Consider the following 25,259-nt stretch of genomic DNA (forward strand, 5'->3'; position numbering starts at 1 on the left):
ACTTCATTCCAGCCTCTGGGCTGCTTCAAGAGACTATTGTGTGAGTGTTACCATCGAGGTTCTGTTCCTGAACTTTGCCTACTCACTATATTCAGTTTCTCTACAGCTCAGCCATCCTAGGATCGCTGTTCCAGTGCCTGTGGAACTACAGTCCAGCCGGGCTCTTCCAGCTCACTACTGCACCTCTGATGGTTCACTATACAGTTTAATAAAAGATCTAGTGTGTGTCTGTCTCCCAACTCTGAGCCTGACCGGTGGCCCCTCTCGGAATCTTCCTCCGGAGGCGTGGTCATCTGCCACTAGCCCAAGAATCCACCCACAATTATCACAAATAATAACAGAACTCATGCAAAACCAAAAAAATCAGGAAATAGTTCAGGTACAGAATATGGGAAAAGTTTTCTAAATAAAGCAACCCTTACAAGTTACCAGGAAAAGCAAACCACATTTATTAGAAACCATTTACATGTTGAGAATGTAAGTACAGTTTAATTTGGAAAACCCATTTCACAAGAAAAGGGACTAGGGGTGTAAAGCAGTCCTCTCCGGTCCCAGTACGAGGTGGCTGGAATCTTTAGCTGGTTTTCCCTCATTATACTGTGAGCTGTGTGTTGGGTGCCCAACAAACCTAACTTGAAAACGCAGAGAGTGTGCAAAATAAATCTTTACTGATACAGTTTCATTGAATGGCACAAATATGGCAAACCATACAGCATAGTCTCTGCTGTATTTTTCCCAAAGACATCTCTTTTCCCCTCTATCTGTGCATTAGTCTTTATTAAGCCAAAGATCCATCCACACTTCTAGATTAGACTGTGCAGTGGTCTTCTGGGCCTGCCCCCCCTGTCTAGATCTAGGGATGTGAATCGTTTTAGGACGATTAAAATTATCGTCCGATAATTTTAATATCGTCTTAAACCGTTATGGAACACAATACAATACAGATTCTAATGATTTATCGTTATAAATCGTTAGAATCGTGAGCCGGCACACTAAAACCCCCTAAAACCCACCCCCGACCCTTTAAATTAAATCCCCCACCCTCCCGAACCCCCCCCCCCCAATAACTTAAATAACCTGCGGGTCCAGCGGCGGTCCGGAACGGCAGCGGTCCGGAACGGGCTCCTGCTCCTGAATCTTGTCGTCTTCAGCCGGCGCCATTTTCCAAAATGGCGCCGAAAAATGGCGGCGGCCATAGACGAAAAAGATTGGATGGCAGGAGGTCCTTCCGGACCCCCGCTGGACTTTTGGCAAGTCTCGTGGGGGTCAGGAGGCCCCCCACAAGCTGGCCAAAAGTTCCTGGAGGTCCAGCGGGGGTCAGGGAGCGATTTCCCGCCGCAAATCGTTTTCGTACGGAAAATGGCGCCGGCAGGAGATCGACTGCAGGAGGTCGTTCAGCGAGGGTTCCGGCGCCTCGCTGAACGACCTCCTGCAGTCGATCTCCTGCCGGCGCCATTTTCCGTACGGAAAATGGCGCCGGCCATACACGTATGGCTGGCGCCATTTTCCGTACGAAAACGATTCGCGGCGGGAAATCGCTCCCTGACCCCCGCTGGACCTCCAGGAACTTTTGGCCAGCTTGTGGGGGGCCTCCTGACCCCCACGAGACTTGCCAAAAGTCCAGCGGGGGTCCGGAAGGACCTCCTGCCGTCCAATCTTTTTCGTCTATGGCCACCGCCATTTTTCGGCGCCATTTTGGAAAATGGCGCCGGCTGAAGACGACAAGATTCAGGAGCAGGAGCCCGTTCCGGACCGCTGCCGTTCCGGACCGCCGCTGGACCCGCAGGTTATTTAAGTTATTTGGGGGGGGGTTCGGGAGGGTGGGGGATTTAATTTAAAGGGTCGGGGGTGGGTTTTAGGGGGTTTTAATGTGCCGGTTTTTCGATTTTTCGATTTTTAACGATTTTTCACGATATTTTACCCCCCCAAACGGCAACAATACGATTCCCTCCCCCTCCCAGCCGAAATTGATCGTTAAGACGATCGAGGACACGATTCACATCCCTAGGAAACACCTTCCAATGGCACAAAAATCTATCTTGGCACTTAATTCAATGTCTCTGTCCCTCAGGGCTCTGTTAGATATAGAATGAGTGTCCTCTTTGTAATGTCCACTGTTGCTCCTTGTGACCTTGGGCAAGTCACTCCATTGCCTCAGGTACAAACTTAGGCCTGGACTTATCAAAATGCACTAAATATCACATGCGATAGGAAAAGGGGCATGTTTTATGGTAAAAGGCAGTTTATCACATTTTGTGCTAATACCTATGGGAGGACCATGTTTAGTAGGTCTAATCTCCTGGAGAGCAGGGCCCTGAGAGAGAGAGAGAGAGAGAGAAGCCATAATGCCTTTATACTAGGTAGGTATTTATATCTCTTTAGGAGGCCCACCTAGTAACTCGAGGTGAGGTTTAGGTATTAGTGTGGGGGTTAGAGGCCACTTTGACATTCAAAATGAGACGTACGGACAGAACAGTGCTCTCTTGTGAAGATTTGATGACCTTCTGAGTGAAGAAACTCACCTAAAGATGAGATGTGTGCAATGTTCTCTCTTCAAGCTAGGCCGGGGGTGGGGCAGGGGCAGGGCCAGAGACCTCTGTAAGGCCGCTGGGCCAGAGGATCATGTGCCGGCACTCAGCCGGTGCGTGCAAGCTACCCCTGCCTGTGGCAGGCGTAACTTCAACAACAAAGGTACGGAGGGTTTTCGGGATGGGGGGCGGGACAGGTAGATGATGGGAGGGGAAGGTGGGGGGGAATGGGGAAAGCCAGCTGGTCTCCCGAAGGCTCAGTGCGCGCAAGTTGCACTAGTGTGCACCCCCTTGTGCGTGCCAACTCCTGATTTTATAACATGCACGCGGCTGCGCATGCATGTTATAAAATTGGGCGTACATTTGTGCGCACTGGGTAGCACGCAAAAATGTAGGCCGAGCGCGTAACTTTTAAAATCTGCCCCTTATTTTTTACCCAGATTGTGCAATTCAGTCCTTGTTAGTTGTTGTCTGAATATAAATCATCTTTTCTTCATTCCCTCCTGCCATTGAAGCAGTGAGCTATGCTGGATATGCATTCAAAGTGAAGCATCTTACTTAATTGGTTCGGGATAGTAACCGCTGCAACAGCACGCTACTCCCACGTTTATTTGTTTAACCAGACTGTTCAATTCAGTCCGTGTTAGTTGTTCTCTGAAAGTAAATCCTATTTATTCATCCCCCCCTGCCATTGAAACAGTGAGCTGCTCTGGATATGCATTCAAAGTGAAGTATCAGGCTTAATTGATTAGGGGTAGTAACCGCCGCAATAAGCAAGCTACTCCCATGCTTATTTGTTTACCCGGACTGTGCAATCCAGTCCTTTTTGGTTGTTGTCTGAATGTAAATCCTCTTATCTTCATTCCCCCCTGCTGTTGAAGTAGAGATCAATGCTGGATATGCATTGAAGTGAAGTATCAGGCTTAATTGGTTTGGGATAGTAACCGCCGCAACAAGCAAGCTACTCCCATGCTTATTTGTTTACCCAGACTGTGCAGCCTTGGTGGTTGTTGCCTGAATGCAAATCCTCTTTTCCACATTTCCTCTTGCCATTGAAACATAGAGCAATGTTGGAGTCGCATGAACAGTGTGAATAAGGGTATTAATCACCAGGTTGTAGCCGTCATTCTCACAAGCCTTCCCCATGCCTCTTCTCTTCATTCCCATCCTCAAGGCTTTATGATCCTCTAGGCTTTATGGATCCACAGTGTTTATCCCATACCCCTTTGAAATCCTTCACAGTTTTGGTCTTCACCACTTCCTCCAGAAGGGCGTTCCAGGCACCCACCACCCTGTCCATGAAGAAATACTTCCTGACATTGGTTCTGAGTCTTCCTCCCTGGAGTTTGAAATCGTGACCCCTGGTTCTGCTGATTTTTTTCCAACGGAAAAGGTTTGTCATTGATGGATCATTAAAACCTTTCAAGTATCTGAACATCTGTATCATATCACCCCTGCTACTCCTTTCCTCCAGGGTATACATATTTAGATTCTTCAATCTCTCCACATAAGTCATTAGATGAAGATCAACCACCTTTTTGGTCGCCCTTCTATGGACTACCTCCATCCTGTCTCTGTCCCTTTGGAGATACGGTCTCCAGAACTGAGCACAGTACTCCAGGTGAAGCCTCACCAAGGACCTGTACAAGGGGATAATCACTTCCCTTTTCTTACTCGATATTCCTCTGTCTCTGTCCCTTTGGAGATACGGTCTCCAGAACTGAGCACAGTACTCCAGGTGAAGCCTCACCAAGGACCTGTACAAGGGGATAATCACTTCCCTTTTCTTACTCGATATTCCTCTCTCTATGCAGCCCAGCATTCTTCTGGCTTTAGCTATCGCCTTGTCACATTGTTTTGCTGACTTCAGATCGTTAGACACTATCACTCCAAGGACTCTCTCCTGCTCCATGCACATCAGCCCTTCACCCCCCATCGAATTCATTTCTTTTGGATTTCCACACCCCATATGCATGACTCTGCACTTCTTGGCATTGAATCTCAGCTGCCATATCTTCAACCAGTCTTCCAGCTTCTTTAAATCCTATCTCATTCTCTCCACTCCTTCCGGCATGTCCACTCTGTTGCAGATCTTAGTATCATCCGCAAATAGACAAAACGTACCTTTTATCCTGCCCGCGATGTTGCTCATAAAGATATTGAACAGGACCGGTCCCAACACCGACCCTTGCGGCATGCCACTCATCTTTAGAGTAAGTTCCATTTACCATCACACATTGTCTTCTGTCCTTCAATCAGTTTGCTATCCAGGCCACCACCTTGGCATTCACTCCCAAGCTTCTCGTTTTATTCAGAGAAGAGATGTGAAAAAGTTAGGACACTTTTTTGCAACTGTATGGCCAGTAATGCATACTCTGCAATGAAAAATGTTAACAAGGAGATCAAAGATAGCAACTAGCATCTAGAAGGTGTCCCTCTCGCTCCTCAGTCTGGTTTTTTTTTAAATTACTATGGGTCATAAAACAAAGTCCCTATATCTGGGGTTCAGGCAATGGTCAGAGTCAGGCAACAATCAGGCATATAAGTTCTAGAATGGGTAAATGTGAATTGGTTATTTACTCTTTTGGATAATAGAAGAACTAGGGGGCAATCCATGAAGTTAGCAAGTAGCACATTTAAAAACTAATTGGAGAAAATTATGTTTCACTCAATGCACAATTAAGCTCTGGAATTTATTGCCAGAGGATGTGATTGCTGCAGTTAGTTTAGCTGGGTTTAAAAAAAGGTTGGGATAAGTTCTTGGAGTAGAAGTCCATTAACTGCTATTAGAGAATAGCCATTGCTATTACTGGCATCAGTAGCATAGGATCTACTTAGTATTTGGGTACTTGCCAGGTACTTGTAGCATGGATTGGCATCTTTTGGATACAGAATGCTGGGCTTGATGGACCCTTGGTCTGACCCAGTATGGCAATTTCTTATGTTTGTATATTCTTGCTACTGCATCATTTTACACTAAAGAAAGATCTGCATCCTTAGTCGCTTTAAATGTGCCATAAACCTTAGCCTGCATAAAATATTAATACAGGAAACTAACTGGCTGGCCCTACCCAACTTCAGAACATTCCCCTCTGTTAACTTCTTGAGCAGTCTCTGGCTGGAGACCTCAGGACCGACTCGAGGGAAAAGCTTGCTTTCTTGTTTCAGGTATTGGTCTCGCTGAAGGCCTCTATGCTCTGGGCTGCTCCTGACTTCCTAGCAGGCTTCCCGAAATCAGCAGAGCTTTCCTCTCTCTCCAGTCCCAGACAGTCCCATTCCTAGACACAGAGAGGGGCAGGAGGATTCTTTTGCATCATCAGCTCTCTTCTTTTTCTTTCTCCTCAGCTCTTTTAACAACCCAGTCATGCATATGTAAACAGCTCATGCATAGTCATGTGGCAGGTGGACAGGGTCATTTCTTCACTCCAGTGCTGGCCCTCCTTTCTCTATCAGGGGTCAAGGTCTAGTCCAGTCCAGTAATCTCTTGACCAGTGAGCTGTCTCGCAGTGTCAGTGCTTTTCCTCCTTTCACATTGCTGACCTCTCCCTCCTTCCTGGGGTGGGGCAACTCTGGATTGTATCCAGTCACATCTTGACCAATGCTGTCTTGCCATGTCAGCAATTTTCTTCCTTTCCAATGCTCCCCCCTCTTCCATGGGGGGTCACTGCTCTGTCCCATGAATTATCCTTGGGCAGGCTGTGTTTTCTGCTTTGTGAGATTAAGTTGTTTATTTTGAGTTGCTGCCTTGGCTGTTTACCTTTTATTTAGACAGGAGCTGTAGTCAACAAGCTGACCTTGATAAGCTTATTAGCATTGTTCAGACTGGTCAAAGTTTCTTGTCTTTCTTTCAGCTGAGACAGGGTTTCTTTTCTGGGACACCCGTCATTATCCATCTTTTACAGTGTGTTTCTTCTAGATTCATATTTGTTGCTTTACGAGGTTAAACATGGATACCTCCTTACATAGGCACAGGTTTTTTTCTCATATTCTCTTGTAAATGTTGAGTTAAATATAATGCCAACATGTATATCTTTTTTGAGCCTAGCCAACTTTCTGTTTTTCTTGCTGATACATTTCTCTGTTCTGACCCTCCTATTCCTTTCTCAGTTTTATAGATGTCTTTTTTTATTATTCCCTGTTTGTATTGCTAATTTTGCTTCTCTTTATCCTTATTGGTTAATTGCTTTTTGGATTGTGTTCTTGGTAATAACATCCACTTCAGAGGTTATAGGTTGAGGATCCGGGGGCTTCTTGGAGAATCCTGACAGTACCAAGGGTTTTAGCAAAGATACATGAAAGGCGTTGTGAATCTTAAGAGAGGCTGGAAGTTGAAGTTTGTGACTGGACCCAAACGGCAAACCACCGGAAAAGGACCGATGTATCTGGGAGCCAAGCGGGAAGAAGGGAGTTTCAGATGGATGAACCTGGTGCTGAGCCACACCTTGTCGCCCGGATTAAACTGGGGAGCTTCATGGTGATGAGCATCTAAGAACCTTTTTGGCTCTGTGGGCTCCTTTCTGTAGCAACTGCTTTGTGCTGTTCCATAATTGGTGTAACTGCTGGGCAGTTGACTGGGCCGCTAGTGAAGGAACAGGCATCAGGAGCAGTAGAGGAGGAAGAGGCTGGGGTCCATAGACTAATTGGAACGGTGATGAGCCAGTAGAAGATGGATGAGAGTTCAAAACAAACTCAGCCCAGGGAAGGAGGTCAGACCAATCATTTTGCCAGAGATTAACATAGGCCCAAAGAGTCCTGTTAGTTCTCTCTGCTTGCCCATTGGAGGTGAAAACTAGAGAGGTGAAATCTAGAGAGACATTGAACTTCTTGCAGAGGGACCTCCAGAATCAGGCTGTGAATAGAACTTCACGGTCCAACAGTATATGTTTAGGAAGGCTGTGAAGCCGGAACACGTGATGTATGAACAGTTGTGCGAGCTGAGGTGCTGATGGGAGGCCAGGAAGGGCCACAAAATGGGCCATTTTGGAAAAGTGGTCGACAATGACCCAAATGGTGTTGTTGCCTCTGGAAGGAGGAAGGTCCACAATAAAATCCATCGTGATATGAGTCCATGGCTTACTAGGGACAGGCAGAGGTTGCAAGAGTCCCCACAGGTGTCCCACTGGAGGCATATAGCGTGAGCAAGTGGGACATGATTCCACGTATGCCTGTACATCTTTTCTCATAGTAGGCCACCAATAGAACTGTTGAAGAGTGATTAGGGTCCTGGACTGTCCTGGATGTCCTGCAGTAAGGGAGTCATGAACCCAACAAAGGACCCTCCGGCATAGCTGGTGTGGGACCACCCTCTTTCTGGGTGGGACCAGAAAGGTGGCTGCTAGAATGACCTTACCAGGGTCAATAATATGCCATGGAGAGTCTGGAACATCCTCCGGGCTAGAAGAATCTGGATTGGGCATCAGCCTGGCAATTCTTGTTGGCTGAACGATAGCGCAGCTGGAAATTAAAAAAGAGGGCCCAGCAGGCCTGGTGATGATTCAGACGTTGAGCTCGGTGTAAATACTCGAGGTTTTTGTGGTCTGTATACACCATGTTCTGATGCTGGGCTCCCTCGAGCTAGGGACGCCACTCCTCGAAGGCTAGCTTGATAGCCAGCAACTCCTTATCACTAATGGTGTAGTTACGCTCTGCAGGGGAGAAGCATCTGAAGAAAAAGGAGCATGCATGCAGGGTATGAGTAGTTGAGTACTGGCTTACTACTTGCCCCTACTCCTACGTCAGAGGCATCGACCTCAACTATGAATGGGCATCTGGGATCAGGATGATGGAGACACGGCTCACAGAGAAAGGCGGTCTTGAGGTCCTGGAAGGCTGTCATGGCCTCTGGTGACCAGTGAGAAGGATTATCCCCCTTGCGGGTCATGGCCGTAAGTGGTGCAGTCAGAGTGGAGTAATGATGGATGAATGAGCAGTAGCAATTGGCAAAGCCAAGGAATCTCTGTAAGGAGCGAAGGCCTGTAGGCTGAGGCCAATCTCGAATGCTTTTCAACTTTTGAGGATCCATTCTGAACCCTTGACTGGAGACTATGTAGCCAAGGAAGGGAGTGGTCTCCTGCTCGAAAGAACAGTTTTCGAGTTTGGCATAGAGTTGGTTGTCTCGAAGGCACTGGACATTGTGATGGTGACTCTGAAGGTCCTTAGAGAACACCAGAATGTCATCGAGGTACACCACAACACATTGATATAACATATCCCTGAAGACCTCATTCATAAAATTTTGGAACACAGTTGGGACATTGCAAAGGCCAAAGGCATCACAAGGTATTCAAAGTGGCTGTCTCGGGTATTAAAAGCTATTTTCCATTCATCTCCTTTGCGGATACGAACCAAATTAGAATAATGATGTGGAATACCACTCCATTTCCTCTATATGGTGAGTTGCTGCTGCAGATGCATGACAGGAGATTGCTTTCCTGCCACCTGACTTGGAAGGGGCATTGAATCAGCTTGGGGAAAAGTCTCCCTCTTTTCACCCCTTTCCTCTGTCTTTTAATTTGAGTGACAGGAGGCATCAACTGGCTAGTACCGTCACGTTCACCTAATGCCAATGCTAGCAGGTGCTGCTTTTGTATGCTAGAAAGGAAGCAGAGACTTTCTTGGACATGCTCAGACCTTTCAGTGGGAGGATGTCAGCCTCACTTGATTCAAATAGCAGCTATAGGCTCATTTTCATTGTGATATGTTCTCCAGCTTGTCCTGACTTGGATCCCAGAAGGATGTGATGTCACACAGGTAAGAGATGGTTGATATAGTTACCTATACTTACTTCAAGTTACTTGTTTGTTCAATGCTCACAGCTCAGCCATAGATTTGAAAGGGTAACATAAATGAGTGAGTCAAAAATGTATGTTAAATTTGTGGGACCCTTCCATTCATTTCAGAGATCCACAAATGAAATAAAAATGGATTCAGTTGCATTTTACCCATTTGTTTCAAAATAATGTACATCCATAAATGTTATTAATCAAACACAACTCAAGAGCATATAATGATGGCTCAATTGCGCACTGTGTACATGACTCTGAGACACATTCAACTGTATGTAGCTGAGGGAAAGCCATGTGGTGACATTTCCAAGGCATGAGAACAAATTACAAAATAGAATGTCAGTAAGTGATTTGAAGGACATTTACTGTACATGAGAATCCCATCTACATTCAAGTAATACCTGAGGACAAAGGATGAAATAAGTTGTACTAGAGGAAATAAATATTTAGAAAAAAAGTAGTTGCTAAAGCAGTACAATATAGGGAAGTTTGATGGATGCAAAGAAGCTTTACAGAAATAGGCAAAAAATAAATGGTGAGATGGGTAAAAGAAGAATCAAGAGAAGGGAGATCTAGGAATCATCCTAACATTTAATGAGATCTAGTTTACATCAGATGATCAACTGTAAAAAACCCTGCAGCAAAATGAATAAGAAATAGAAAGGAATACAATTCACATTAGCACAAAATAGAAGGCAATTTCAAAGTTGTTGGGTTTTTTTATAACGTAGATAAACATTATATCCATTTAAAAAGGGTCTTTGAAAATTACCCACCCTGAATGTTGGCCAAAATACATGTGCTGCTTTTAGTTGTGTGGAAAATAGATGCTCCTGGGAAAGGGAACGATCAGGGGCGTTTTGATTTTTTAATACCTGTGTGTGCTTTGCCTTGTGGGCATGGCCCCAGATAAACAGCAGATGCAAAGTCTGCAGATACTTTAGTACCCATGGACTTTGCTGTTTGTATTTTTAAAGGGGAAACTTCACAGGGAGCTTTATTTTTTTTAAATTAGCTTCTTGCGGACTAGCAAACCATTCAATCTAATGGAAAATTCCCATTACGTAATAAAATAATAACAATAATATTGTAGATGACAGCACATAAGGATCATTTGATTCACCCAGTCTGCCTGGTTCTCATTGCCTAATAATATGTCAGAACCTTCATGCAGTTTCATGTTTGTTAACCTCATCTCTTCTTGGAGCTTAATGAAGCTATACTACCGCTCTGTGCATCTTGGCTTTTGAACACTCAGGGCTCCCCCCCTCCTATTTCTTCTACTTTTCTTACTCCTAGGAACAGGATTGGCCAACTCTGGTCCGACAGAGCCATAAATAGGTCTTGCTTTCAGGATAACCACAATGAAGATACATGAGATAGATTTGCATGTACTGCCTCCATTGCATGCAATTCTTTTCATGCCTATTCATTATTGTTATCCTTATAATAAGGCCTGTTTGTGGTTCTTGAGGACTGGAATTGACAACCCCTGTTCTAGGTATACAAATATGAGGAAGAAGAAGATGAGAATTTATGGATTATTCGGTTTATAGTTAAAGTGGCTGCCTTCATATTGTACCATTCTGAGGTATTTTGAGAGAGGACATAATAGAAGTTTATAAAATTGAATGGGATGGAATGGGTAAATAAAAGATGGTAATTTACCCCTTCAAATAATGATAACATTTGCATACTAGTATCCCCATCATTCATCAAAAAAAGTTAATACTGCATGTGTCATCAAAAAGGGCTGTATTTCTGAAAATTTGTAAGTTACTGCACCATGTAGTACTAGTAACTTACCACTTCATACAGTACACCATGAAATAGTTCCTATTTTTCACTCCAGTAAGGAGGGGGAGAGAGAGTGAGTGAATGAGTGAGAGAGAAAGAGACTATCCACAAGGCCCTCATAGTAGTTAAGTGTTTATATCTCTATAGGAGGGCCACCTAATTAATCGAGGTGAGGTGTTAGTGGTGGTTTAGGGTTTAGGGGCCAGTTTCACATATAGAGTGAGATGTACGAACAGCACAATACACCTCAGTGAAGATTTGAAGTCCTTTAGCGTGAGGAAAGTCTCACAAAGGTAAAATTTCTACTATGTTCGCTCACCCTAGGTTGATGGACTGTATAACAGGGTACCATCTCTCTCTCTCACTCTCTCTCTCACTCTCTCTCTCTCTTTCTCTCTCTCTCTCTCTCTTTCTCTCTTCAGTGGAGGTGGTATCTAAATTCAAGAAATCATGGGACAAGCACAAGGGATCTCTAAGGGAGTAGTAGGGATTGTAGAGCTGAGTAGCTGTGTGGACAGAAGTGGACTAGAAAGGCCATATGGTCCTTTTCTGCATTCAGGTTTCTATGAACGTAAAACAATCTATTTTTTAAAAAGGACAAGCAATTGATCTAAATAACTTCCTTATGTATATCTGCCTTATGTATATCTGCCAACCAATGTCAAATTATTCTGTGTAATCCTTTCCCCTGACTAGTGTGTTAGTCTATATCTTATGAATGGAAGGTGGAGTGAGTGAGAGAGAGGGTTTTAAGGTTAGGGAAAAAAATCTCACAACAATGCAACCCTTTCCTTCCTCCACATGTATGTCTGCTTTGAAAATGAGAGCTAAAGTCTACATATAGCAAACTGCTATAAACTTTCTTTTGTAATGTTCAATAAAAAAAAAAATTATGTGCCTGCAGCAAAAGCAGGTGAAAATGACTGGGCTGCAGGTGCTTTCACTTTGAAAACTGGTGCAAAGGACATGGGCGAAATGTATCCATGGACTTTCTCCCAATGGGAATAGTCAGAAAATTGTCCTTTGAGTGAATCAACCCTATTATCAACCATGTTTGCAATAACTTCTGTTTCTAACCATTTGATTCACCTTCATCTAAATATGTCCCCAACAGGATAATGATCAGCAAGAGCTTTCCAAAAGGAAAGCTTCTGTCTCAAATAAATAATGAACATGTACTAATCGATAGTAATGATAGTATGGGAAGTTTTATCTTCCTTTTTCCTTGAGTCAGGGAAATTGAATCCTCTTTAAAATCATATTACAGACATAACCTCCACACACAAGTCTTCCCTGATAGGAGTCCTTTGCCCTATCTCATAATTGTCAAAATGACATCTTTTTTTTTTTTTTTTAATTAATATTTTTAATAATTACAAAGCATATCCATCTTTGTACAGAAAAGAAAAACAATATTTAATACAATCAGTATAACTTTCAAAGAAAAAAATACATTATTTCTATAGTCCCCTAAATAACTGGAGGGGGGTGGGTACTTAGAAACTAAGGAAGCTATGATTTCTCTTTATATTTTACAGAGATAAACATAAGAAACTGCCCTTAACTTGCTAGCATTCACCATTTTATTTTACCTAGGTTATTGGACCTTCAACAGGCGATGATGTTCTCATCGCCCTTTTATGGGAATTGAGCCACAATTTCAGTTGTTCAGGAGTCGTAAACACATTTACATGGGTATCTAAGTTGATATGTAGCCGCCATCTCTCTGGTCTCCTTTTGAAATGTCAGGAAACCCTTTCTCCTTTCTTGTGTGCTTCTTGCCAGATCAGGGAAGATCTGGACAGATTGGCCCATAAACTTTTCCCCCATGTTCTGGAAATAATTCTTCATTATCACATTCATATCTTGTTCATAGATAAAAGAAATCAATAGAGTAGCTCTCTCAATGATCTCTACTGCAGATGACTCTAAAAAGTCAGTGAGATTTTCCAGGTCCATTTGATTCTGTCTCGTCCCTTCTCTCATCCAAATGAATGGCAAGAAGTAGACCTTATTAAATGCTGGTATACTTTCAAAGGGAATTTTTAATATTTAATTTAGATATTTTCGCAGAGTTAATCTTGGTTGCTCTCCCAATATTTTGGGGAAGTTTAACAGCCTTAAATTGAGCCTTCTCAGCCTGTTTTCCAGCAACTCTGTTTTTCTATTTAAAGCAATACAGTCTTGTATTGTAGCCGTTTGTACTCTCTGCATCTCTTTCATCTGAGTTTCAAATAATTGCATTTTATCTGACTGTTCCTTGATTCTTTTATCGTGATTCTGAGTAACCATTTCCAGTTTAGAAGAAATTTGAGAAATTTGAGTCATACAGCCTTGGAGGACTAAATTTTGCTGGGCCATCAATTCCCATAGGGAGTCCATTGTTACCACCGCGGGTTTACTAGGAAGGGTTAACTCAGCTTGTTGTTGTTCCATAGTCGGTGTTAATAGCAAAGAAACATTTGAAGTGGGAATCAAAACAGCCTTACCATTACTGGCTTCTCCAGGCTGCACAATATTCACCGACATTAAAGCTGTCTGCCCTCCTTGTAAGCTGGAACTCCCTTGGTCCAAGCCTCCGGTTTCTGTGCCCTCCATGGGCTCTCCTGAGCAGATTGCTCTGGGTGTCTCCGTCACAACTTCCTCCGGAGGGCTAAACAACGTCGCTTGTGGTATCCTAGGAGTGGGGGGGCTCAAAGATAGTTCCCCAGACGAAACGGCTGCTTCCTTACCTGTTTTCAGCGGGGCATGGCTCCTCCCGCTTTTTGTGAACGCGAGCGCACTCATCGATGGTCTTTTGTCCCGGGGGCACTGAGGAGCTGGAGGGGTAAGTCCTCAGTTTCCCCTTTCTCTTTGGAGGCATATCGAGTCAAAAGGTAAGCGTTTACAAGGAAATTCTCCACGGGAGCTCTGAGTCAACGCTACATGCAAGCGGCCATCTTGACTCCACCCTCCAAAATGACATCTTTTTAATTCAAGTATTATTTAATTGAGATCCAATACAGCTTCTGAAATTCAGAAAATGGTTTCCTATGTTAAAATATTTGGCAGTCAAAATATCATAAGCTATACTTTTATGGGGTTAATTTCCAAAACATTTCCACGCAAAAAATCAGCAAACATGGATGCAAGTATCGTATACTCACGTACATGCAATTTTGGAAACATCAAGAGTACGCATGTACTTGCTGTATTGCACATAAATGTTAAAAGGCAAAAAAGTGGTGGCTTGGTTTAGTCACATGACAGAATTCAGAAGCAGATGCCCAAGTTGCAATTTTGCAAGCATTGTGCACACATACATTACTGAACTTATCTGCATGCTTTTTACATCTGCTGAGTTACAGAAATGGCTTTTGTTTTTGGGTGGGAGGTCTGGGTTAATTCATTGGGGGTCAGGGTGAAATGATGGAGTGCTGAGTGAATTTGTCAAGGTGTGATGCTGATGGCAGGAATGCAGGCAAGTATATTGAGAAGCAGAGTAGACATTCTTTATGACATATAAGCCTCCTTGAATTACTCTTGACGATTATACATACATATGTTAGAATTATTACATCAATGAAATATATGTTCATAATTTTCTAAAATGGCTAGAAAAGGTATGCATTTTCTTGTATTACAAATAGTCACACATTCTGAAACATGTTAGTTTTTTCTTGCAGAAATGCATAGTATTTTCTAAGCTGTGCAGCTCCAACTATTATTAGTAGTTTGTAAAATACTAGCATAAATCTTTGTATACCCACTTAACAGGCGCATTTGGTAATGTACATAGGCTCTCTGAAGTTAATTATTAAGCAGCTCACATACGTGCATAAGCCCACTTTGTATATTCATAGGTGTCTGCAATATGCACACTGACATATACACATGAAGGTATTCCTTGCATGGAAACAGGTATAATTTTGTGACTGAAGATATGTGTATACTTTCAAAAATCAAAAGCATATGCATGTAAATCCTTTCTCCTTCCCAGTTTTGCATCCCAGAATGCCTCTGGCAAGTTTATGTAATAAACGTTTATGCTTATAAATCCTATGAGACTTTGACAGGTTCCATCCTTATGCCTGATCTGTGAATTTGCTGAGTTTACTGAATTAATAAATTGTATGCACTGTATTTGAAAATAGAGCTGGCTTAATCTACAGGCAGTAAGTTGGGGACATGTAATGGCTGCCACATGATGCAAAGTTTTTATTCAAAGCTTGGGTGGAAGTTCTTTTTGCTGTTTCCAGGGGTGTCCTACAGCAGCATCCCCCTGACCATTTTATTTATTTATTTAATTGATTTCTTCAGCCTTTTAGTCTGTTGTGTTGGCACACAGTAAAATGGGAGTACTAATAGTAATACCTACTTGAACCTTGTCAGCAGAAGCACCATAGTAAAGGCTTTGACAGTTTTTTACCATCTGATTATTTACCTCTCACATACCTTCAGCCTCCATGTGCAGGTCACTCACATGGAACAACGGCTGTTGGCTAGAGGCTGTTTAAATGTGAACCTCTAGGTTCCAGAAGGTTTTTTTTTATAATTCCTAGAAATCAACAATTAAAACAAAATATTTTTAGTGTAACCTAGAATTTTTTTTTATTTATATTCTGCCTTTCATGATACTTCGAAGCAGAATACATTCAAGAACTGTAGGTATTTCCCCATCTCCAGAGGACTTACAATCTAAGGGGCCGATGCAATACCGTGCGCTCAGCCGAGTGCACTGTTTAACCCGCTGTCGGCCGCGGGTGAAATAGGCGCTAATCTACCCCCAATGCAATAGGGGGATTAGCGCCTATTTAATGCGCGCCCAATGAGGAGTGAATGAGATAGCGCTCATCACATGCAAATGCATGTTAATGAGGCTATTACTCATTCCCTCCGCATTCAAAAAAATAAATGTGCGTCTCAGAAGCACATTTGTCGCTCAGATATTAACGCCTGCCTGGAGCAGGCGTTAATAGCTGAGCGCAGGTAAAAGAAGTACAGAAAAGCAGAAAAAACAGCTTTTCTGTACTTCTCTAGTAAAAAAAAAAAAAAAAAACCTTGGTAGACCGCCGAGTTATGAAGACCGAAGCTGATTTATCGGCGTCTGTTTTCATTATTGGCAGATGGCCAGTTATGAAACCGATGCCGAGTTTACCGGCGTCGGTCTTCATAACAGCAGCCGCCGCGGGAGCAAGGAGGCATTAAGGTAGCATGAGCGACCCTAGTGCTTCCTTGCTAGCGCAATCCCCTAATTTGCCTATTGCATGGCGCCCCCCCCCCCCCTCCTTGCGGGCGCCATGCATGCATTAAGAAAGTGGGCACTGAAAAGTCAGCATCTGCTTTCCGTGAAAATTGTTGCATCGGCCCCTAAGGCTTAGATTCATCAAGTTGCTATAAATATCGCGTGTTAGCGGCTGTGATAAAAAAAGGAGCATGTTCCTTACTTGGTTCCTTAACCTGTCCCTGTGGACGTCCATGCTTGTGTGTTCCCAGCCTTGCTTTTGCATTGTCTAGGTCTTCCTGTAGCCCTTCCTTCCAGTGTATTTCTAGATTGCCCAAGTCCTGTGCTAGGCCTTTCTATATCTATGTGGTTCCCTAGTATTGTCTAAGCTGCTCCGTGCCTTGTCTAGTTCCTTGTTTGTCCATAGTCCTGTGCCGACCTGTCCATCTCTGTCTTCATGGTGTACTCCCTGTGTTGTATTCAGTGTGTTCAGGGCATAGGGTTGCCCACTGGTTCCAGGTTTTCAGGACAGGTTGATCCAGTCCTGGCTTAACCCACGCTCACACATAGAAAATACATTGTTTAATGCCGCCAGGTATGCATGTATTTCTCATTGTGTGTGCACATGTTAAAAATAGAGAAAAAAGGGCAGAGCATTAGCGAATGTGGGGGAAGACCAATAGGTGTACGCGTATAAACTTAAGCATGCACTCGCGTGCCAGGGTCCCCTGCCTCGTAACTTTACTACTGGTACGGATGGCATGTAAGTCCTCAAAGAAAACTTAATAGGATAGTCAACTAATTTATTATGGGTTGGGGCTAACAGGGAGAAAGGAAGACATTTAAACTAGGGGGTTTAGGAAATCTAATCCCTTGCCTGTGTAAACTGGGAATAAACTGGTGAAACTGGTGTTGGAGCACCTCCCCTTTTAAAGTCCCCGCACTTATGTGGTGGAAGCGGGATTTGCATGTACCTGTGCACATCCATTACAAATACACTGCAATGGGCACGCATGTGCAAAAGAGGGCATTTCACAATGTGTGCGCACACCTAGGTGCACATTTGTAAAATGTGCATGTGCGGACGCTGCCAGTTGTGCACACGTGTGCATGCTCGCTCACGCACACACACTTCCATGAGCGCGGAACTTCCTGTTCTTCCTGGGCCTGCTGTGTCAAGATGCCTCCACCAGCGTGCCAGCCCGATTTTACCACCAGGGGAAAAAAATCCATTTGGTAGCCAATGAGGATCGCCTCTTTCAGCGTGCTGGTGTGAGGTGCAATAAGTTGGAGTATGCAGGCCTGGGAGGATCTGTGGGACAGAAGAGTTTCCTACCCACGTGGGGTAAGTGGTGCATGTAGCAGACCATTAGGCACTGGGAGTAGGTAGGTCATGCCTGAGGGGGCCATTAGGGGCTGGGGTTGGGTACGTGGTACATGGGGGTGGCTCCATTGGCTCTTACATAGTGCATGAGAGAGCACTAAGGTCCCAGAACTGTCAAAAATATAGCACCTGAGCAAATATGTTTGCCTATATAATGTTATATATGTTTATTTGCTTTTTAATATAAATAGCATAATGCTTATATATAGACTGTCATACATTCTTAGGGCCTGTTGCATAGTTCTTTTTACTCCACAAAGCTGTCCCCTCTATGTGAATGGATATTCCCACTGCCTGCATTGTATAATAGTGACCTAGGGTATTAGGGCCCATTATGCAGGCTGTCTGTGCAGCAATACATTTGGTACAAGTGCCATCGCATCACTTCTCTGTACAGTAATGGATTGCAAAGAGCCATGCTACCCACAGTAGGATACATTATGACATACCCTGTTAAAGTTATAGTGCACTCTCAACTTTTCATCCTCTTCCTTCCTATAGATTGAGGATCTCAAGAAGAAGGCCTGGTGGTTGCACCTTAGGAAGAGGAGGTGGATGGACCAGCTGCGGCCTTGGCGGGCTGGGGCTAGAGGAAAGTTCTTCTCTGGTCATCAAGGCCATATTCACATGGCCTGTATAGGAACTAGAGAAGTGAGTCATTTTTAACTTTCGGGTCGGGCACTTCCTGGAAAACTTCATTTTCCAATGGGTCGTTTTTATTTTTTTCATCGAAACAAACCGGAAAAAATACAAACCGCCCCAACCCTTCAAATTTATTTAATTACAACCCTCCCATCCCAATCCCCCCCAAGACTTACTAAAAGCCCTGGTGGTCCAGTGGGGTCCCGGGAGCGATCTCTCCCTCTCGGGTCGTTGGCTGCCACTAATCAAAATGGCGCCGGTGGCCCTTTGCTCCTACCATGTGACAGGGCTACCAGTGCTATTGTTCGGCCCCTGTCACATGGAAGGAGCAACGGATGGACCGTGCCAATTTCTAAGATGGCGCCTGCCGTCCATTGCTCCTACCATGTGACAGGGGCCGACCAATGGCACCGGTAGCCCCTGTCACATGGTAAGGGCAAAGGGCCACTGGCGCCATTTTGATTCCTGGCAAGCCCGACGGCCTGAGAGCGGAAGATCACTCCTGGGACCCCCACTGGACCACCAGGGCTTTCAGTTAGTCTTGGGGAGGAATCGGGATGGTGGGGGGTTGCAGTTAAGTACATTTGAAGGGTTGGATTGGGTTTGGGGGTTGTTTTTTTTTAAATAAATGTGCCCCTCTCCCCTGCGCTAACCTGAAAAACAAATTTTTCCTGAATTTCGGGGAAAATCCGTTTCGGGATTCAGATCCCCCGAACTAGGACGAATTAGGCAATTTCATTAAGCTAATGATATACTAATGTATCTGGAGTTTCTAAATGGCAAGAAACTGTTAACTTTGCATTAGGCAATGGTTCATTGGCCATTTTAACTACAGAAAAGGGTGAAAGAATCCCTGACAGGCTATCTAGGTAATTGGAGGCTGCTGCCACTTACTCGAAGTCCGTTGTTATCTGTGTAAATAGGGGTGGCTGCCTACACCGTGTTAGATTATTTTTCATTCTACCTAGACCCCCAATTAGTTTAATAGGGCCCTGCTTCCCTGGCCATCCCTTCATTTACTCTCTTGTGCATCTTCCCTTTTAAAGTCTCCCACTTATGTGGTGGAAGTGGGATTTGCGCCCACATGTTTGCATCCATTACAAATACACGGCAATGGGCAAGCATGGGCAAAGGAGGGCATTTCGCAATGTGTACGAGCATCTGTGTGAACATTTGTAAAATGCGCATATGTGGACGCTGCTGGTTGTGTACACGTGTGTGCATGCACATGTGCACCCTAATGCCTCTCCCCTACACTAGTATGGTCACTAGAGATGGCGGGGGGATGCCAGTATGCTAAGCAGCAACTTGGCCATGAAGCTGGTACACCTAATAATGCCTTAAGTAGTGGGACACATACGCAATCACCTTAGGTCTCTTCAGGCTTGGCCATTAGACTTTATGGTCTTCTTAATTATGAACACATAATTCCCAAATCTGGGTCATGTGGCTATCCTGTCTGGGTAAGCAGCTCCAAAACACTCAGCTCTGCTGTGCCTTCCCTAGGCAGGCAGACGTGATCAGTGTTCTGCTCTGTTTGTGCAGGAAAGTTGGAACAGGTTGCCACCCCCAGCTCAGCTCAGTTTTTAGGGAAGAGGCAGAACTAGTGGGACACTGATGGCTCTACTCCACTTCCTTGGGTCGCAGAAAAAAACTTTCCAGGATGACACTCTGGGTTGTTTCCACAAAAATGTATCTTGAAAGAGATGAGCAGAGTTATATGGCTGGAAGAAGAACTACTCCAGTATCACTGAGGGTAAGGCGATTACACATAGGGGCCTCATTACTACAGGATGAAGGGGGGACAAAGTACCCAGAAATACATTGTAGTTAAGGAGTGGGCTAGGAATGTCTGTTTTGCTTCACCAGAGCAAAGAGGGGAAGGGGTTTAGAGTAAAAGAAGCCCACAGTCACTAACAGCCATCTACAGTTTTCCACTGTGATCCTGCATTCCCAGTCTGCAGTAATCTTTTAGCTACCTGTGCTCATCCAAAATATACTGAGCGTGAAGAAATTGTTAGGGCCCAAGCTTAAGAATAAACATTTCTTGTTATCCCATCTTCTTCAAATGCCTCAGAACATGACATGCAATACGACACAATCAACTGCTATGCAATAGCTACCTGTTCAGTCAAAGGATCTTACACATCACTAACTATCAGCCAACCGACTCATCTCCATGTTGATAATCTGCAGCCATTGAAAATCCCTTCAGTGATCAAACTAAAGAAAAGCTCTCTTACATTCTACCCTTCAGAGGGTTTCAGGCAACTCCCATGAGAAATCAAGCGCACTCTCCTTTATGGATATACAACCCTGGCCCCCTCAACCTCTTCCATGTGATGGATATGGAATGGTCTAGAATAGTGACATTATTGAAGATATTTAATAGAGCTGGTAGACCAGCTGGAGGTTCAGGCGATGTGGGATTTTCCCCAGCTACTTCACATTGATACTGATTTGACATCACAAAGGCATGGAAGGGAAGAAGAAAAGACATGGGTAAAATATAAAATCTGGCATGGACATTTTTAGAGATACAGGACATATAGAGTTACAGATTTCCTATATTAATGCCCATGAGGAGATGGAGAGAATAGACACATTCCCTAGTCTTAAACTTCCAGAATTCTTATCTTCAGTCCCCCGCACTACCTTGCGCTGGGCCAAGAACAGCTGCTTGCACAAGTACAATCCAGGAATTGGCCACATAGGAAGCCATTAGGGAGAACCCTGGATCGGGACTACAGGGTCATATAGGTGCATACAAGCGCGCAAGGTATAACATATGCTGAAAGTGCATACATGTGTGCCATATTAGTAATGTGCGTGAACATGAGCGCACAGAACCCGCTTCCATTCCGTAAGTGGGTCATTAAATTGGCCAGTATTCCAATGCTAGTATACTTCCCCCTAACACAGAAGATTTAGGAATACAGAGCAGAGAAAAAAAATGAATTATTTTTGGTCCAGCAGGGCTGTGTAGGTGTGTGTGAGAAACGACCCCATTTTATCGGTTGCAATAATGGCTGTCATGATAGCCATGACCCACGATAAAAAAGTTTTTCCCCTCTACTGCACCAAATAAAGGTATTTTTTTCTGACGTTGAATCCCATGTCAGTGTGCAATAAATTTTCATGATAGGAGCTTTTGCATGCCATTATAAAATTTGCATTCATACACATGACATGATAAAGATCCAATTCAACCCCTTTTATCATGCGTTGAGACTCTAATGTGATTTGATGAATGACCCTATAAGTGGGTTATTAACTTTGCTGGCTTTGGTGTTTACCATGTGATAAATGCCTTAATGCAGCAATAACATGCAATATTTCAAATAACACATGCTGTTTCAAGCCTGATATCATAGGTATGGTTATAAGATGTTTTGCATGCAGATGCATACAAAGCAGCTCATTATCGGGTAATTTCATTCTAATAAAATAATGTTATCTTGCCTGAAAAATCACAATCTGTGTTATTTTAATGAAAGTAAGCTACAACTCAGAAGTTACAGCTAACCTCCTCCAGAAGCATCGAGTTGCTAATATGAGCGCTAGCGCTCCCAGGACCATGCCTTAAAAAGACCAATCAGCCCCAAATAACAAACCCCCAAGTGTGGCAAAGACCCCAGGAATCTCTGGAGAACCCTTAACCTCCCACCACTGCTGAAGGCTGACAATGTTTCCAAAAAGTTTCAACATTCGAATCCCTGGGTACAGGCCCCAACCCTTCCCCTTTTTCAAACCCGCCCGCCCTCTCAGAGGCCAGGCACTCCACCCTCCTGAGCTTCTCCCTAGGAAATGGACCCAGCAACAATCATTTTCTAGAATGGCATCAGCAAGCTGATAGCTTGCCTTTGCACCTACGATGTAATGGGGCCTTTTAAAATCCACCCCTGTAATTTTAAATCATGAGCTCAGTTGTACACCTACCACGCGAATGTGCACTTCTAATTTTAAGCCATTACTCGAACAAATGTACTTCGTGTATCTGCCTTAGGACTTTGTCAGCTTTAACACATGCAGGCTGAGTGAATTTTAAAACATGCTTGCGTGAAGGACATTCCCAGTTTTATCAATTAGACTGGACAAACTTGTGGACTATTTCGAGGTCATCCAGACCCTTCTGGTGGTTCAGCTTGTACTCCCCACCAGTGGCCCTGGTCCCCTCACCCTGTCATGTTAGGCCAAGAAAGCAATTTCTGCAGATTTACACCTCATCAGAAGCAGCAGTAAATAAATATACGCAGCTGCTAAGCTGATGTGCATTGCAGCCACTGGATTTAAAATATGGAGTTAGGTGGCTAGATCAGAGGTTTTGAATATGCACCCCAGTTCAAAAACAAACAAAAAATAACTGGGCATTTCTGGAGGTATAATTAGGTCTGGAGGGAGAGGCAGCCAGAGTTGAAATTTCAGTATTAGCTAGCTTCAGTATAGTTTGCTGCTAAAAATGCATGGAAAGTTCACTGGCTTACAATACAGTACTCTATTGACAATTTCCCTCAAGGATTTCCTGTGAATGAATAATACTGACGTTTTTATTTCACTCGTTTGCAAACACTCCACTGCATGCTTCCTTCTCTCATCTGTACAGGAAACACAAGGAAACATGGACTAACAATACATCTACTGAATGATTTTCTAATTATTGTCTCCTTTTCATACCATCTTTCCATCAGGTTACATGGATTTGAATTGTCTATCCTGTTCTTTCTGTCCTCACTCTTCTAGCCCTGCGTATGGCCTTGTCCTTCTCTGCCTCTATTTAAAATGTAATAGCCAGAACGGAATATAATCTAAAGTGGCATTTTATCAACTGCTAATCTAATGCTGTTTGACTGATGCTGCTCTCCACTATCTGTGCACTTTCAGGAGGAATCTAATCAAAATTCTTCCACTTAAAATTGAACAGTTAAAATGTAAATATATTTCTTTCTAGACCAGTCTCTCCTAACCTTCTTCTGGAGGCACACCTAACCAGCTGGGTTTTTAAGATATCTTTAATAGGGATGTGCATTTGTTTTTTGGATGAATTAGACAATTTCAACGGAATTGTCTAATTCATCCTGGTTCGGAGAACCCGAAAAACAAATGTAATTTTTCTGAAATTTTGGAAAAATTCATTTTTCGGGTTAGTGCCCGCTAACTCCCATTAGTGCACGCTAACATTTTGGGAATTAGCACGCACTAACCCCGTTTGGGCTTTTTTTTTTCAGGGGACCCTGATTTTTGGGTTAGTGCGCACGCACTAACCCTGTTAGTGCGCACTAACCCAAAAATCAGGGTCCCCTGAAAAAAAAAAGCCCAAACCATGGGAAAAATGAAATTTCCTGCGGCAGGCCGAAAACGAAGCCCGAACCGAATGTTCTTACCTCTGCACATCTCTGATCTTTAATGAATATGCACGAGATAGATTTGTATATATTGGAGACCCAGGGTTTGCAAATCTATCTCGTGCATATTCATTGTGGCAATCCTGAAAACCCGACTGGCTAGATGTTCCACCAGTTGGGAAACACTGAGCCTGACTCTTGTACTTCAATGCCCCATCAGGGCTGCAGTTCCTATTAGTTTATCTAACTCGTCCATTATTTGTTCTTAGTCTTTATCTGGGGCAATTTTCAAAATCATGCAGGTTCCTTTGCCAATGGATTTTGCACCAGATCTGAAAGGGAAAGTAGGAGCTTACTTCCCATTGAAAATCACCCCAGGAAAAAGTGCCCGCAGAGATTGGCATCTGCTTTTTTCCAAGGATCCTTTTTCCAGCCCAGACTACACCTGGCCTAACAACTCACTGGGGAATGCCTCTGCAAAGGTACAGGTGAACTGTGTGTATTTTTACTTGCATACAGGATGGGCAATTTTCAAAAAACCCTTTCACCTGGGCAAATAACCATTTGCATAGGGAAATGCCTTTTGAGCAGATGGCTTTAGTAAATAATCATTTATTTCTGGAAACTAGTGTAAAGCAGTTTAAAAATTACCAAGCTTCCCTTCCCTCCTCCCACATAAACACACATCCATGCTTGGTGAAGGTTAAAGTAAGAGCACGCTTTTATACTGCCCATACGTTTAGATACAGTAAACATTGATTGGGTTAGGTCAGGGAAGGGATAGTACACGCTGTTATTACATTTTGAAATCCCCATGCAGGTCTGCAAGCACTGCAAGCAGTTTCAGAATTGCCCACTTAGAAGTTGATTTTCAAAGTCATTTGCAGTGCAGGCAAGTTTTATGCACATCAATGGCTCCAAGAAAATACACTGGGGCCTCCATTCTTGTAAAAGTAGGTACGTAACCTGGTTACCCACAGGCTTTGACGTGAATTGCAGAGAGGCGTTCCCATGGGTGGAGCTGGGGAAGAGCTGCAACCGAAGCACAGCTTTTTTAAAATTTTAAAATACAGGCCCGTACATTAACCCGCTTAAATTGCATCTGCTGAAGTGGAGGTTTCACTTTATGAGAGTTAGTCTATGCGCGTATGGGGCCAATTACCTGAGCATTTTCAATTCCAGTTTGAGCACACAACCTGGCTTTCAAAATGCTGATCAAAGCCTGCATATGCAAGTTACACGCAGACTTTAGCCCTACCTGTACCAAAAATGTCCTGCCACAGAAATGAGCTTTCACACAATTGCAGGTAAACGTACATGCACACTACCTGCTCACTCATAAATGTACCTGCATACCCGGACTCGGTGGTGGCTTTTCTAGGAGCAGAGTTGGGGAGGGGCTTGGATTTACATTTGCAGCCCCACCCAGAGGTGCAGAATATGTACAATAATGGCTATGAATAGACTTTTGAATGGCACTGACCCTCACAGGAGTATTCTCACACTGCACCAAACCCCGTTTACTCACGAGGCAAGGAAAACATGAAGGTAAAACAGTGCAGCTTTTTTTTTTATTTC

Source organism: Rhinatrema bivittatum, chromosome 2, assembly GCF_901001135.1.
Source record: "Rhinatrema bivittatum chromosome 2, aRhiBiv1.1, whole genome shotgun sequence".
NCBI classification, from domain to species: Eukaryota; Metazoa; Chordata; class Amphibia; order Gymnophiona; family Rhinatrematidae; genus Rhinatrema; species Rhinatrema bivittatum.